This window comes from Danio aesculapii, chromosome 2 (genome assembly GCF_903798145.1).
Source record: "Danio aesculapii chromosome 2, fDanAes4.1, whole genome shotgun sequence".
NCBI classification, from domain to species: Eukaryota; Metazoa; Chordata; class Actinopteri; order Cypriniformes; family Danionidae; genus Danio; species Danio aesculapii.
In genome coordinates this window covers 18629815-18635083 of record NC_079436.1, presented here as the reverse complement: position 1 = coordinate 18635083, position 5269 = coordinate 18629815, and the positions used below count along the sequence as shown (strand labels likewise).

The following is a 5269-nucleotide window of genomic DNA, read 5'->3' as shown; positions in this document are numbered from 1 at the left end:
AATATACACACAATCAGATAGATACTTTTTAGTTTTACTTTTTACTAATTATATTCATTTCTGGCATAAAGTCATTTAAAAGAATTTATTGTAACGCTCATTAAAATATTCACTTTTTTTAGTTTAAACACTTGTTTTGTTTAAAACAGAATATAAAGATGTAATATTTTGGAAATTGAGTTGATAGTTTTGAAGTACAGTACATTATTTTATGTTTATATTATTAATGAGCTGAAAAAATATTTGCAATTGAAAATATTGTTAAATAAAATAAAGGTCTGGCTTAACTCAAAATGTCCAGGTACAACTATTGTGCAATGTACTTCTCAAAATATAAAAGTAAAACAATACTGATAATAATAAACATTAGTGTATAAAGAAACCCACTATTAATACCCACTATAAATCCCACTATTCGTCCATGTTTAATTTTAACAGTAAACCAAACTCTGCACTTTGTTGCACAAAAAATAAATTTGTATATAAAATAATGAAATAAAACTAATTGTTAATTTTATTTGCTTGCATTTTGCAGGGTTAAATTGTCAGTGCTTTCATTTGATTAATATTGATGCATAAAATGCCATAACTGCCGTCAATAATTATCTCCATGCTCTTTTTTTTATATTTAAGGAGAAACACCATGAGTCCTGAGGGGTATTGCACAAAAGCAAGATAAGGATTAAACTGGGAGTTTATCTGGCTCAGTTGCATGAAAGCAGTCTAAACTAAGCTAAATTAAGTTACTACAGAGATTTATTCTTTGCGGCTCCAGAGCAGGCTTCCAAGCAGGCTAAGAATAACCTAGTGATTTATCTGTTAGTTTTGCTGTCAATGCTACTAGAATTAAAAAAAACTTTAAAGTCACTCCATCTTTTAGGCCTTTACATATATTTTCCAAACATTAAAAGAGTTAAAAATGTGTATATGTTAAAAAAAATATATTAGTATGTATGTATACGGTCATTTCTGTATAGGGGAGCGATAGATAAGAGATATAAAATTAATATCGTATTATAGGATTAAGAAAATCAGTTAGAAAAAAAAATAATAGAGATTAAATATAGATTATGATTAAATCATTTAATTTCAGTTAGCATTTTCATATAATATTCACCATAAATTTCCTGAGTAACTAAGTGAACAATTGCTAATTTGTTTATACGTTTCGCCTCTACACGTGATTCTTTTAAGTCTCTGAATGAAAGTAATGGGAGGTCCCAGATCAGTAGGCAAAAGTACCATTTTTTACCTTAATACCTGATTGGCTGACATCATGTTTAATCTATTTTCCATCGCTGATTCTGTGACCAATCCTGTGGTCTGTTTAAGAATGTCATGAACGTTCACTTATCCTGGTTATCTACATCGGGCTTGACATAGTGTCATGTTCACATCCTGGTTCACAAATGTCCAATGGACTAAGCCAGGAGGAGCTGATTAAAATAGGTCAAGCCACGCTTTTTCTGTTGTCCTGGCTACTTTTGTGCAATGCCGCTCTTTTGATCGATGAATCCTCTCTACCAGTATTCACTGCAACGACTGTGGTTCTGCAAACTTTATTTGGATCTGCAAACTTTATGATCCCGATGTTGATCTGGGAGCACATGCACTTGTGCCAGGATGCTCATTTCTTAATTCCGAGCTTCATTTGCTATGTTTTCCAGAGGTTCTTCAAGTCCCACTGATGTCCATCATGTCCACCACGGACATTCCTCTCAGAGATTCTGTTTAAATTGAGTTTGAGCCGAGGTGTCCTTTGCTTTTTGGAGTTTCCTGAGTCAGAGCCAGTTGAAGCTGTTTGATTTTCAGAGCTCCCTTCTCAAAATCCTTGGTCACAAAGTTTCCTTCTAAAGTTGCTCTGATACAAGATCTTTCTGGATCGCTCCATCAAAGGATCCTCTAAAGTCCTCTGTGTTTCCTCCTGATACTAAAGCAGGTCCTCTAGAAATAAATCAATCCTGTGTGAAACATTACAAATAAATTGAGATACAATACAAATATATATAATACAAGGCTAAAAACAATACAAATACTAATAATAAGCATTGCTATAGAGCGGTGCAGAAATCAAAACCCTGAGGAATAATTCACTGTGTGATCCTTTGGGGTTTTTCTTTTTACAAGTAAAACAACATCTGTGGTAAACATAACTTGATGATATTTAATCATTTTTCTCTACAATGGAAATTAGACAGTGAATTTTTGAATAAGTTGCTATGTGGGTTTTAAAGGTGCCCTATAAAGAAAATCTGGGTATGTCTAGGTATGGTCAAATAATAAGAGATCAGTTTGTGGAAATGGGCATACCATGAGCCTCAGACACCATTGTTTCCTCATTCTTGTGTAAATTCCATGAGTGTAAAATCAATCGGAACACAAAACAGACTGTTGCGTGACTCACAGCCCTTATAATTTTTAAAAATAAAACGTTTTTAAAATAGCTTAAGAAAAAACTTTAATAAGGTGCTTTTTTGTAACACTTAAACTGATGGCCACCATTACCGTTTTTGATGGCCCAAGACTTGCATTAATGGAAGAATATAAGATCTGTTTACCTACAGACACAAGTGACTGATATCAAATTTACACTCGATTAAGGCCTAAGACACTACAGTATGTCTAAAGAAATTTTTAAAAGAAGCAGCGATGTGCCTCAGGACTGTCACCTAACAGTTTAATATAAGGTAAATACCTCTAAACACTGCTTATACACTGATCACAGTACTTACTGTAACTTAATGCTATATTTTTTTCTTTCTAGTGATTTTAGTGATAGAGGTGATGCTGAAACCACTCAGGAGGAGCAAAAGCAGGAGTGCCTGAGAGACACGAGAAGAGCACAAATACACACTCTAAAGGCTCCAGTACACACAGACTCCCTTTGGAGGATCACAAACATCCTCAGAGCGTTTCCTTCAGTCACACAAACCAACCTGCAAAGTATCTGTAGGCCGAGTCCTTCATCAGATCTCCACAGCCAAAGTCCAGCAGCTTGATGTCATGTGAGTCTGTGGAGATCAGCAAGTTCTTTGGCTTGACATCCCGGAGCAGGACGCGGACACGATCAGCTGCACCAGCACTTTCTTGGCCAGACGCTCGTCCAGACAGCCGTTCTCCTCACAGAAACTCTGGAGATCTTGGCAAGGAGCTGGACGCTCCAGGATCAGGACGTAGCGTCTGGGATGGTCAAACCAGTCCAGCAGCTGCAGGACACTGGGGCAGACAGGAGCTGAAGAGACGAGGGTCATCAACGCCACCTCCAGCGGCAGACGACCCTGACCGCCCTGCAGGACAAATTCTCCATTACATCCAGGACTGAATCAAACACAACAGATTCACGCTCAACTTAAAACATTCAGTCTGGTGTGCATCCGCTCTTTAGACACGTACTTGATGGCCACCTGTAGACAGATAAACCACAGTAAATCAGCCCTGCCTGATTGGGACATGTGACATTTCCTGACATCAACATTTCTAAAGCCTGTCTGAATGAAGGAGTGAAGGAAAAGTATTACTGGCAGTCCATCAGACCTGCGGATCCCAGCAAACACAGCCGAATCCGCTTCGTCCCAGCAATGGGCCCTTGGCATATTGGTCTGCAACATAGAAGAGCAGCAGAAATGTGTTGAAGAGAAAACATGAGTGGAGTCTCTTTAATGAGCAATCATTTCACAACTGAGTCTCCACTATAAGCCTGTGCTGACCTCTGCGAGAGCGTTCGGCAGGTCTCCTAGACGAGGTGGACGGCTTTCGCTGCTTCCTCTTCCTCTGATCTGTGGACACAGAATCGGCCAACAGGGAAGGCAGAGGTGCCAAATAACCAGGAAGCCCACCAGAAGCGTCCTGTGTCTCTGTCCTGAACTGCTGTCTGGGTGAAAGCTGCACTCCTGGATCTGGAGCGGCCTGAGGATAAAAGATCACAGACAGCAAACACTGATTATTGATTATTAATAAAACATCACTCACTGTCAGTGGTCACACTGCATTATTATAATCATTACAACAGATTCAAGGAAGAAAATACTTTCTTAATAAGTCTGTTTCTTCATTAAATAAAAAACATTTATTAGTTAGCAGGGAATATTTTAAGCTTAAATGACTTGATTTACACAATCTTCTTCATATTAATTTATTAAAACACTGTAAAACATATTATAAACCTAGCAATAATAAACAAATGTAAAATGAAGAACACTCACTTCCTCTTTCAGCCTTTTGCGCTATGAAGTCCGTCCTGCAAAACTCCACCAAAAAAGAAAAAAAACAGGAGAAAATATAATGACAAATCAACAGAATATTAATAAAAACAACTTATATGTAAAACAAACAAATAGAAAAAAGGAACAAAATACAACGAAAATGACAAAAGAGCAATAAAACAAGTGTCTGAACCATTAAAATAATAAAATAATAATATATTCTTTTCAAAGAAAATATCCTCCGATCTCTTCCTGGAAAGAAAGTGTCCTCTCAGAAATCCTCAGGGCTTTTTTGAAGAATCAGTTTCAGCACAAAAGTCTCTGTAAGTCTCTGAATTCGCCTCGTCTCTCAACCAAGATTTTCAGCGGTTTCATATATCGTATATGTGTTTATATATCGAGTCATATAGTAACACGCGTTACTATAGCAACTCAAATTTGAAAAATCACTAATGTAGAAATCTGACGTCACGCCTCAGCACATTTACATTTAGTCATTTAGCAGACGCTTATATCCAAAGCGACTTACAAATGAGGACAAGTAAGCAATTTACACAACTCTAAGAGCAGCAGTGAATAAGTGCTATAGACAAGTTTCAGGTGTGTAAAGTCTAAGAAGAAAAGCAATAGTAATGTTTTTTTTTTGAGAGAGAGTACAGTTAGTGGTATAGCCAGAGAGGCAGTTACAGATTAGCAAGGAAAGTGGAGACTAAATAGTTGAGTTTTTAGTCGTTTCTTGAAGACAGCAAGTGACTCTGCCGTTCTGATGCAGTTAGGGAGTTCATTCCACCAACTGGGCAGATGGAATGCAAGAGTTCGGGAAAGTGATTTCTTCCCTCTTAGGCATGGAACCACGAGAGGACGTTCATTCACAGAATGCAAGTTTCTGGAGGGCACATAAATCTGCAGAAGTGAAAGCAGATAAGGAGCAAAGCCAGAGGTCGCTTTGTAAGCAAACATCAGAGCTTTGAATTTGATGCGAGCAGCAACTGGCAGCCAGTGCAAACGGGTGAGTAGCGGAGTGACATGTGCTCTTTTGGGTTCATCAAAGACCACTCGTGCTGCTG

General features: G+C 37.7%; 1 pseudogene; it reads right to left on the bottom strand.

Annotated features, from left to right (window-relative positions):
- Positions 1 to 2769: 2769 nt before the first annotated feature.
- Positions 2770 to 5049, bottom strand: LOC130234722 (serine/threonine-protein kinase pim-3-like; annotated as a pseudogene).
- Between the last annotated feature and the right edge of the window lie 220 nt (positions 5050 to 5269).